This window comes from Oryzias melastigma, linkage group LG23 (genome assembly GCF_002922805.2).
Source record: "Oryzias melastigma strain HK-1 linkage group LG23, ASM292280v2, whole genome shotgun sequence".
NCBI classification, from domain to species: Eukaryota; Metazoa; Chordata; class Actinopteri; order Beloniformes; family Adrianichthyidae; genus Oryzias; species Oryzias melastigma.
The window spans coordinates 16,280,144-16,292,100 of record NC_050534.1 but is presented as its reverse complement, the minus strand read 5'-3'; the positions used below and the strand labels follow the sequence as shown (position 1 = coordinate 16,292,100).

Genomic DNA, 11,957 nt, shown 5'->3' with positions numbered 1-11,957 from the left:
ATACTCCTCCCATCCTGACATGGGGCTGGGCATAGAACCATTTGTTTACTCTGTTTACTATTTGTGCTTATGCTGCCAAATAATCAGCCTAATTGTATTGTTTGTTGGTTGGTCAGCAGTGCATCTTGCTTGAAACAATAAATTAGTTAATTTTACTAGCCAAGTTTTTGTTTCTAACTTCCCCATCAACTTGCTCGGGGAGGTTAGTGAATGTTACCTCAACAATATGGGGGCTCGTCCAGGATGAGTAAGTAGGTTTTTTGTTTTTTTGCTTTTTTGGGGGGGTGGGTATCAGCATCCTGTCCCCAGAATCCGTACTCACACTAAAAAAATTAACCAGAAACCTGTAACTCTGCACATTCGTTTACTTAGCCCGAATTGCCTACTGGTCACGCCCATGGTAAAGGTGTTGAGTTTAATGTGGTATAAGTCCCAGTTTTTGTCTTGTTCAGCTGCATTTATTAAATGTTTAAGTTTGTCCTATCAAGCTTTGTTTTCTGCATTTTGGTTCTTATATCACCAGTCCCAGACCTGGGATTTCTTGCGACTCAAAGAACCATTACTTAAGCCACAAAAATAATAAAGAAGTAGCAACTTCATTGTGTAAAAAGTTTTGTTCTGAAATTCTAAGAACATTTCTCAGTTCGTCTCCGTAAAGCTAAAAATTCCTTTTAACGGAGCTTTGTTTGTCTCAGTTACCTTTAGAAAAAAGTAGTCCAAGTGTATTATAAATATAGTCAATACGAGCATACTTGAAGTTTACTTTTTTATATACAATCTGTATATTGCAAACTTAAAAATGTTCCAACTTAGTCTGAAGAAGTCTGTAGTATAGTTGCTATGCCTATAAAATCTACTAAAATAAACTTGAAGTGTGCGACTTTTTGTTAAGGGGAAATGTCAACGTGGAAATGTATCCTATCATACAATGGCACATTTTTATATAAATGTAGGTAAGTTCAAAGATTTCAAAATTCAAATAGTTGCCTGATTTTGTAACGCCGTCATCCCCGCCTGACTGCATCGTCTTCATGAGCGTGCCATCAATTTTTAAACAATTGGACAGCGGCATGAAATTTTTAAGAAGTCAAGGGGGTGTATTGGTAATGCGTATCCCGAAGAGTCTCTCACGATACGAGGTGTATCGCAATGTATCCCAAGACTGCACCGGAACATGAATACATCTTTCATTGTAATAAACTGGTAAAGTTATTTTCATTTAATGACTGAACATTTATAACAAGCTGGTTCAGTGAGATCTTGTTGTTTTGGTCGCAGTGTAGAGCTGCTCAAAGAGGCTCAGTGTGCTGTGCTGCCAACTAGTGGCTGGGGATTTAGGTTGAAACGAAGGACGTTCATAAATAATTAAATATTTCAAATTGATCCAAGTGTTGCCTAACAAACTATTGCGATATTTATCGTGGAATCTCATTTTTCCTACTAACCATCGCGCTGTGGCAGTTGTGTTTGTGACCGTAGCATACACAAGAGACACCAAAACTGGATGAGTCCAACGGATGCAAGAACTCCAGAAATAATTTTTTGACAAAAACACAACCCTCCATCCTTCAATTATGTTTCCAAGCAGCCAGTCTGTACCTGATGCATGCAGCCTGAGTGCCAGCATTGATCAGATGGAGGCTCGGCTGCGCATCGCCATGGAGATGGCTTAGATCTCGCTGTGTTGCATCAACTCACAGAGCACATCCTCTCCATCTGCAGCGCCTGATAGGCCCCACTGGTCCAGAACAGCTTCTTGGCGATTTCTTGCAGAGGACAGTGTGACTGATAGGAACCTGCCAGCAGCTTCGGCAGCAGCGGCGGCAGCACCGCCACAAGGAGTCGTTTCCGTGGCAACCAGGAAGCTCAGAGGGAGGACGAGCTCTAATGGGCGGTTGAGGTGACTGAGAACATCCCCGAATCATCACACACGCTCTCTGTTTGTGTCTCTGTTCTGTGACCTTCTGGTAAATATACATCTGTGAACGCACAAACACTCCGAGGGAAAAACACTCATCTCTGCGCTAAAAGAGCCCTTTCAGAGCACAACATGAAGCGGCGCTCCTCTGCCTTTTCCCTGGTGTGCTGATAAGTACGTCCACTGGGACGCCAACACTCCCACAGCTCACACTTCTTAACTCCCCCCGCTAGACTTATGAAATAACAACCCTCTCTCTGCACTGATACAGCCCTCTGCGGCGTTTTGATGTTCTCTCCGCCAAAAAAGCTCATTTGTATTCAACTTATTCTCCCCCAGTTTTCACTAAGCTGTTTTGATTGAGTCGCCTCACCAGCACGTTTCGCAAATGTTAACATTGTTAGTCATGTTTTCCACACAGCGTGGCACGCCATCTCATCTCCAGCTCAGCACAACAGTTATAATTGTCGATGGAAGATACGTGTAATTATGCCGCGTTGTCGAGGAGAAACCAGCAGGAGAAGACACCTTCTGATCTTATTTTGAAATGATTCTGGAATCCGTCTGAGCTCTGTGCAGCCTTCAAAAGGTGATGCTACAGCGAGAAAACACAAGGGAGACGTTTAATTACTGCGTAGCAAATTACATTTCCTTTTAGTGCTGCAATTCAGCAGAAAAACACATGAATGTCTACAAGAAGAAATCATTAAATGTCCTCTTCTGGAACAGGATTTGGAAATGAATCTAAATATTTGTTTTTAACCTTGGCAAGAAAATACGGAAATACGTGGATCAACTAATAAATATACTGAAATAAAGAAGTATTTATTGGGTGACCTCCAACCCCCAAAATGGACCTTAAACGAGGGTGGAGCATCATTAAGAACAACAAAAATGATTCAAATCAACATAAAACAAATTATGATAGATGTTTGAAATTCCAACATATGAAACACTAGGTGTCATATAATTCCAACTGAGCACAAACCTAAGTTATTGATTTTTGATCAATTCTCAAATGGTTGGTTCTTTTTAATTGTTTTGAAACGGACGTCACTACCAAGTCCGAGTCCCTGATTGGTCAAACCTTCTTTCAACATTCATTCAACGGCTTCAGATTTTTTAACGTAAAACCCAAAAATTGACTTAAAAACTTACATAGCAACATATGAACATAAACATTGTGAACAAGGAAGTCTAAAATGTGAATATAACTCGATTTATATAGATTTTCATTGGAAGTGGTTGCTTGATCGAACGTTTCTGAGCTTGGTGTGAATGTGGTTCCACAGATTTTCCCATTTTTCAGTCCATATCAAAAGCATTTGTGACTAAGACCTTTTAAGTAGTGGATCAAACATCAAATTAAAAAGTAGAATCTATGTTCAAGAACAGTTCTGAAATAACAAAAAGTATTTCAAAACCAAAGCGAAAATAGAGCAGGCTTCAGATCTGGGTGTCCTCGGTTAAAGCCGGTATGTATCAGTATTTAAAAACACTTTGGAGACTTTAAAATTTGACCCATGTGGGCCTCCGTCCCCCAAAGTCCCTGTGCTATGAATCAAAGAGCATCAGAACATCAATAAGTCCAAAAGGAATGACAGCCAGGTGTCAAAACAAGTTTCTCCAAGAGCGCGAGGCATGAGACGGGCCAAGCCCTCACATCTGTCTCCTCAGCATCCGCCGACACCAGCATCATTCATCAGCTCGCTCGCAACTCCAAAACGACCATCACTCAAAAACACGTGAACGGACGTCGGGTGTTTGTGTGGAGGAGAGTTTAGCTCCTCTAACAAGGACACAGCGACCTTGCAGGAGGATCATAAATCAAGCCGCTGTCGTCTGCGTCCTGGCCCGCTGATCAAGAAGATAAACTCCGACGGGAGACCTATAAAGCTTCCCTTCCTCGATGCGCACGGACATGCATCAGCCATCAGCGGAGGATGGATGGAGAAGCTACAGCGAGCGGGGAAGGACACAGCAATGGTTTGAGAGACTCATGGATCAAACGGGAGGTTGATGAAGCTGCTACTCGCTGCTCTTTTGTGTTTAATATTCTTTCAGATACTTAAGTTTTCTAAGTAAAAGGTGAAGATGAGGGGCAGGAAGTCTGTTATTTTCATTTATGACATTTTTACTTATCTGTTAAAGACCCAATCAAAGGAAAATTGTTTTTTTTCTGATAATGGAGGACATATATTAAGAAAATTAGGTTTAAACTGACATTTCTGAGTATTTCTTCATTCAATTTGTGAATCAGGGACAGTGCCGTTTGAGAAGAGCACATTTGTGACATAAAAAATATGTTGGGAAGGTTGATGCTCTGCTCCATTCTGATGCATCCCCTTTGCAGACAAATAGATCCATGGATGTCTTCGTTTTCCTCGTCCAAGTTGGCATCTGGCTCAAACATATACGACTGGATAGCGTCAATATTGCTCGCTATTTTAGTTGCACCTGTGAGCTGTAAGCTAGCTAGAGAGCACGTAAACGGAAAGCTCTTAAGCTTCGGCCACACCGAATGTAATTCAGGCATGAAATTCACGCTGCCTCTCCTTCGCTTTGAGGTATATATGATAACAGCTGCCCGTCTGGCTGCGTGTGGGAGGATCAACTAGCTAATGGTTTTAGCCTGATTGCTACATGGAGCAGTGTCTGTGTTTATCTCACTTAAAAAGTATGGAAGATGCAGGAAAGATCAGGGTTTTTTTTATTATGACATGATCATGTCTACATGCCTGGATTCATACGATCATTTAGTGATTCTCCTGCTCAAAGAGCTGTGTCTGTATGACAGCCGCTTCCGCTGTGTTTCTGTGTTACTGTGACTGAGTTTAAAATCTTATATTAACCAGAGAGGAGAAAAATAAAAACAAAAATAGAATTAGGGGACTTTTTTTTGATTATCGTCTCAATGAAATGCTCACATTGGATTAGTATTCTACCCGTTGATTGAGTCACTGAAAATGTCACATGCCCAAAGCTAAGTCTCTGATTGGTAGATGCGCCGCTACAACCTTGCAAAAATTCAAATATTGTATTTAAACTCGTGCCACACCACCCAATTTGCGCCAAGTTGCTGAAATTGCGCCGCAGGACCTTAGATCACACCTGTACCATTGACTTAACGTTGAAACTGCCCACCTCTATCGCGAGAATCTCGTTCGGTGTGAATGCATCATTAGCAACAGGGAAGGGAAAGGGGGCGGGGTTGCTCTGCACCAGCGTTCTCGCCCACAACTCAGAAGCAATGAACTGAATGTCAAACAAAGGATTAGTCACATAAAAACCAATTGATACCATTTAAACAGCTTTATGATGTAATTATTTGTGAGCCCTTACACATATTTTTGTCAAAACAATCTCTGGACAACATTACTGTTTCTTTCTCTCAGTTCATGAAAATGTTGGTTACTATAATATTTAATAAGTTGTATAAAATTGCTCTAAAAAATAATGTTTTTTATTAAATTGGTAATATTCAGAAGAACTTCTTGAAAGGTTTTTTTGTGCTTAAGTCAGTTTAAATTACCCTATTATTAAATCCTAACTGAGCTTGTTTATTCTATAAATAGGATATAAATTGTATATGAATTGGTTCTGTTTTCGGAGGTTTTGAAGACATACGAGAAAAGTTAAGAATTTTCTGTCGATAAAAACATGACTCGGACAACCTTGAGGCTCGTAGACTTCAGATATTGTTTACAAAAATCCAAGTAAAAGTGACTCATGAGGCTATCGGAGAAAGATGGTGACAGCAGCAGGGGGGGATTTTATCTGCACACTAACATCATTTAGCCCCCAAGTCCAGGATATTTCAGCTGTGACCCGTGACTTTAGATTCAAAGGCCCAGAAGGATTGAGGAGCAGCGGTCACGTGACGGTAAATTTGACATACTGTCGGTTCCGGGTCAAGTTCCTCTGGCTCATCTTGTCAAATCCAATCAAAGCGATGCAAGCCTCTCAGCTCAGACTTTACAGAGGAAGGAGAAATTTGAGATGTTTAAGCTTATTGAACTGCGATCGGGAGTTGATACTGTGATACAATAAATTATCACAATACCTCATTATTTTAAACTAATTGAAAAGTAGGGTTGTAAATTTGAAAGAAATATATATTTCAACTTCAAAGAATAATACAAATTTGAAAAAAGGTAAATTTGATATTTTAAATTGTTAAAAATGTTATCAGTTGAAAAATGTTCATTTTTATCAGCTGTTGTTTAGTAAATGAACCTGTAACATTAAGACTGAGAGCAAAGAGTGAGAAAAATGATCAAACGAAAGTTGAAAATACAAAAAAGTAGCTGATACAAGTAAACATCCCGTTTCATTTGGTAACAGTTATATGTTTGTTTGTTTTTTAATTCAAGTTTTAAATGTAAAATTTTTCAATTTTTTTGCATTTCTTTCAAGTTTAAAATGTTTACTATTTCAATTTTATAATTAAATAATTACATTTTTTCTTGAAGATTAAAATATATATATTTTTTCGAATGATTTTATTCACGTCTTAATTATTAGGTAAAAAATAGATTTGTTTTAAGTTCATATTTCAATGTTTCCAAATTTCAATATTTCTTTCAAGTTTGAAATCTATGTTTGTTTTACAACTTTATTTTTCATATTTTCAATATTTCAAGGTTAAAATATATTTTAAAATGTAATATTATTTATGTATATATTAAGTATACAATTTTATATCTTAATTTTTTAATTTAAGTTTAAAACAATTTTATGTTTCAACTTCTCAATATTTCTATAAGTTTTTTAATATTTTTTTTTCTAATTCACAATTTTATTTTTCAATATCTCTTAAGTTTTAAATGTTTTTTTCAAATTTCTTTCAAGCTTAATGTATATACATTTTTTTCGTATACAACTTTTTTTTATCATTTACAAGTTTTTTCAAGTCTTGTTTTCCATTTTTTTTACAATTTACATCTTAATTTTTAAAATTTCAATATTTCTTTTAATTTTATTTTATTTTTTTCACATTTCCGACTTTTTATTTTATATGACTTACAAGCTTAAAATAGATTTTTTTCAAATTTACCATTTCATTTTCAAATTTCAATATTACTTATAAATTATATTTATAAGTAATCTTTATTATATATATACTTTATTTTATTTTTTTTATTTCAATGCTTTTTTTTAGTTCACAATTTGTACTTTAAAGTTTAAAACTGATGGTAAATTAACTTTTTTTTTTAAGTTTACATCATCTATCTTTTTATGTACAATCTGGTTTCCATTACTGTAAGCTGATCCTGATTTGACCCCATAATCGTCTCTACTCATGGAGGTGAGCGTTTGAAGCCGGGGGCTGCAGGAGTGGGGGGGGTTATCTCTGCTACTCCCCCATCCTGGTTCCACTAATTACGTTACTCCTGTAGAGACGGGATAATCGTATCTTAATGAGGGATGGACGGATTTGGAGCTCGACAAACAGTCACTGACCCTTTGTTGATTTCTGAACAACAGTTGGGTTTGCATGCATTTATATATTTGTGAGGTCACTTCTATAAAGATTTACATGCGTTTGTGGTATTTTTGGCTAATTTAGTATTTTTTTAAATATTTTTTTGGCTATTTTGGAGTTTAGCTAATATTTGAGCTACATGCTAGCTGGCTAATTTATGTTTTTTTTCTGTCTATTTTGGAGTTCAGCTTATATTTCAGCTACATGCCATCTATTTGAGCTAATTTAGGCTTTTTCAGTTTTTTATGCTAATTTGGAGTTCAACTAATATTTTAGCTTTATGCTAGCTATTTTGGCTAATTTAGGCGTTTTCAGCTTTTTTTTAGGCTAATTTGGAGTTTAGTTAATATTTTAGCTTTATGCTAGCTATTTTGGCTAATTTAGACTTTTTCTGTTTTTATGCTAGTTTGGAGTTCAACTAATATTTTAGCTTTATGCTAGCTATTTTGGCTAATTTAGGCGTTTTCAGCTTTTTTTAGGCTAATTTGGAGTTTAGCTAATATTTTAGCTTTATGCTAGCTATTTTGGCTAATGTAGACTTTTTCTATTTATATGCTAAATTGGAGTTTAGCTAATATTTTAGCTTTATGCTAGCTATTTTGGCTAATTTAGGCATTTTCCGCTTTTTTTAGGCTAATTTTTAGTTTAGCTAATATTTTAGCTTTCTGTTGGCTATTTTGGCTAAATTAGACATGTCACCATTTCATTAGGCTAATTTAGCAATTATTTCAACCTCATGGTATCAGCCTTAGTGTTTTCAGCTATTAGCTTCTGCGTTTTCAACCATCAATTTGAACATCTTCAGCTATTAGCACTACCATCTTCAGATGTCACATTCAGCTTACAGCATTCACACAAGCATTATCGCAGGTAAGGCTATATATCTAGTTTTTTTAAAGGTATAAATCATAGTGTATAGATGAGAAATGTTGCCTAGTTCTTTTTTTTGGCAATTTCACAGCTTTATTAGAAAAACAAAGAACATCTTGTTCTCCTTCAAGGTTGTCTCACTTGTAGGAGATATGTTGGCACCTCAAATATTTGGATGACAACATTTTCTATATCCTTCATTTATTACACACTGAGGCGCCATCCCTCCACACCAGCAAAACCAAAAGGATGTGATGATTCTCCTCTTTCCCATTTGCCCCTAAATCCCTCTGCTGTTAGCTCTCCAGCTGCTCCGCAACTAGCGGCTGATTAGGAGTTTTATGAAACCCAACATCTTCAACACATCCAAATCCTGCAGAGATTTCTTGAAAGACCTCGTTATCGCCCCATCAGACCTGCCACCAGCTCCTCCTGTCTGGAGGTTTGTCACTCTCCCATCATCATCCCTCTCATTTAAAGGGCAAAGTGTTAGCGGACTTCTAAAGCTTCAACACAGAGTGATCCTCAAAAAAAAAGGGCAATGCATTGGTGATGTGGCTCCAGAACTTTAAGTATGATGGATCTACACGAGTATCTGCAATAAAATCGGAAGGCTGGTAATGATAAAGCTCTTAGCAGAAGGTTGAGCAGTGCTGCGTTAGAAGGAATCTGTTTCTCAGCAACTGAATGGAGCATTTCAGCTCCGTTACAGAAGTGTGCAGAGCTGTCATTTTCACATTTTGTTCAGGGCTTAAGTTATTTATGTCAAATTTGACATTTCAGAGCCAATTATTGGAGGGGAAAAAAAATAATTTTCAGCCAATTACTTAACCAACAAACACCGGTTAGGTGTTGCTGATTCTGCAGACTGTGTGCCCCTATGTTGGACACAAAAACTATGATTCTAGGGTTTAGTTTTTGTACAGTTAGTTGTTTTTTTTCACCACTTTGTAAACTTGAAAAAAGTTAAAATTTCAAAATGAGCCATAAAATGTTCAGATCCAGTTAAGTATGACAAGACATTTTAGGAAAATTAACTGAAATGGTGATTAAAAATTGTTTTTAGCATGTTTTTGTGACATTTTTCTAATAATGAAGGACATATATGAAGAAAATTAAACTTAAAATGACATTTCAGAGTATTTCTATATTCAAATTGAGAATCAGGAGCAGACAAAAAAAAGCAGTTTAAAAAAAGATTGCATTTGTGACACAAGTTCCCTGGTTTGCTTCATTCTAATGCATACAAGTCCAAACAGAGAACTCACAGCAATGAGGACGGAAAAGGGGGGCGGGGTTGCTCTGTACCAACAGTCACAACTCAGATATGAAATTCTAATGAACTGAGAGGAAATGTCTCTTAGAAAACGACACGAAATTGCATAATCACATTTAAAAGAGCATTTATTCTCCTACTTTTTACATTTTCCCTAAAATATAAACTTGCTCTAAATTGGTTTTCTTCCATCTCCAAGTACTTCCGATATTTTTTTTGTGTAGAAAAATAAGTTCTGAGGCCTTTTGGGAGGAGTCCATCAATGTTATTTTCATGTGACAGCCTCTCTGGCTTCTCTCCGTGTCACATAATCGCCATTTCTCTACTCATTCCACGTCCTAACTACTCCGCAATCAAAACTGTCAGTCACACTTAAGGGTCTAAATACCCCACAGCGCCCCAATCAGACACACCACTCTGGGCTCAGTCCAAATGGGTTCTTCTCACTCCATCTGTCCGGCGCCTTGGCAAATTTTTAAAGACAAATTCATCATTTTCCCGAGGATGATGAAGACGCTCATCAACCTGCGGTGGTGCAAAGTAGGGCGACCTTCACAGAACTGGGGTCAACAGTTTCTCTGCGTCTTGATGTGACATGAATGGAGGTTTACAGAAATGAGAGCAAAACTAAATTGAAGTTGATTTTCTTGACATTTTCAAAATAAATGGGGCTATTATTCCCTCTGAGTTTGAGTTTTTAGTATTATGAAAATGTAGTGACTTTTAGTTACTTTTTCCTGATTTTTGTTCATTTATAATGTTTTACCCCCAACACAAATCACAAAGTTCAACTCTCAAATTACTGTTCTGTCTCTATTGCCATAAACTACCTCAGCACATTTGGGATTTTGTCAGTTTTTGGTTAATGTTTTGCCTTTTTCTAATGCTTATATTAATGCATCGAAAAGGCTTTAGTGCATTGGCATCCTGAAAATGCTAGCACGTGCATCTGCAGTTTTTATTATCATCCTTATCAAGCTTCCTGTTAAATCAAAAAACAATCTTTAAAGACCTATTTCAGGGGTCTGCAACCTGTGGCTCTTTTACGCCTTTATTGTGGCTCTTTAGCTTTAAAGAAAATAATGATTGAATACAAAATAGTTATTTAAGTTTAGTCATGTCTGCTCAGATTTTTAACATGTCGAACAACTAAGCAAAAAAGTTTAACTTACTGTCAGAAATTCTGTTGAAATCTTTGAATTTGTGTTTTTAATAGTCAAATAAAAGCCTCTAAAAGCTACATTACTTTATTTTTGTAAATTATACACTAAAGTGGTTTAAGTTTTGAACAAATAGTTTTAAAAGGGTTTAGTTATGTGTTTTGTGCCTCACATCTTAGAGAATGACAATAAAAAGCTCAGTTTATCCTAAATGTTTTGAGTTTTTTTTTAAATATAAATTATACTAAAATGTTGTTTATATCAGAGCGTAAAAGGGAAAAAAATGATGGTGGCACTCAAAAATTCTAATGATAAACATTTTTTTGACACAGGGTGGGTTTTATTTTGAACTAGTATGCACTTAATTATTGTAATATTTAAGTTGCATTTATAAATCAATGTTTGTTTGACAAAAAAAAGCATAAATATTGTGCATTTAAACAATAAAGAGAGACTTTGTTGCTCTCTGGTTCTGGTCTGGATCAAACTCTCGTGACATTTTTGCCACGATGTGATGACATCTATAAAGAAAATTCAGTTAAAAATTGCATTTCTGGGTGTGTGTGTGCATATATATCACTGCGAACCAGGAGCAGATGAAAAAATGCAGTTTGAAAGAGCATTTTTATGATGAACAAAATACAAGGAGAGATCCACAAGCTCCACACTCTGAGCTCTCAGCAAAAAGGAAGGTTCCGCCCACACAACTCAGAGGCGAAATTCTAATTAACTACTGCCGCGTTGCATAAACTATGTTCTATAAAACTACAACTCTAAAAAAAAAAACACTTAAAAAAGCATAATCATATTTCAAAGACCACTGAGAATTGGTTTAAAATAGAGTGGGATATCGATGCGGAAGTGCTGTTAAAGATTCGCCTTCTGTGACCAAGCTCAGTCTAGGATTCGCGATTTCCTATAAAAAAGAAAGATTGTAAATTTGTCTCTAAACAGACCATGCTATTTTCTTCCTATATTTTATGATTTGATTTAGAAATCTTTTAGTTTGTGACCTGCATATTGCCTCATGATCCTTGTACGACTGGTCTCAAATTACGTTTTAGGACAGTTTGAGACAACTTCTTTGAAACAATGAGAACAACACATATATGTGTATCTATATATGTGTGTATATATATAATATTTTCTATATTGTATATATAATATAGAATACATTATAATTATATATATATATATATATATATATATATATATATATATATATATATATATATATATATATATATT

At 36.1% G+C, this 11,957-nt stretch overlaps 1 protein-coding gene and 1 long non-coding RNA gene across 5 annotated transcripts in view; one reads left to right on the top strand and one right to left on the bottom strand.

Annotated features, from left to right (window-relative positions):
* Positions 1–11,957, bottom strand: part of lhfpl3 (LHFPL tetraspan subfamily member 3) — a 45,381-nt gene that overhangs the window by 18,291 nt on the left and 15,133 nt on the right. The gene's annotated exons all lie outside the window — the stretch shown is intronic.
* Positions 1–11,957, top strand: part of LOC112154442 — a 42,704-nt gene that overhangs the window by 16,496 nt on the left and 14,251 nt on the right. For all 4 annotated transcript variants that reach the window (XR_002920642.2, XR_002920641.2, XR_002920643.2 and 1 more), the window contains exon 2: positions 1,723–1,900. This is a non-coding gene — a long non-coding RNA (uncharacterized LOC112154442). The remainder of the gene's footprint in view (positions 1–1,722; positions 1,901–11,957) is intronic.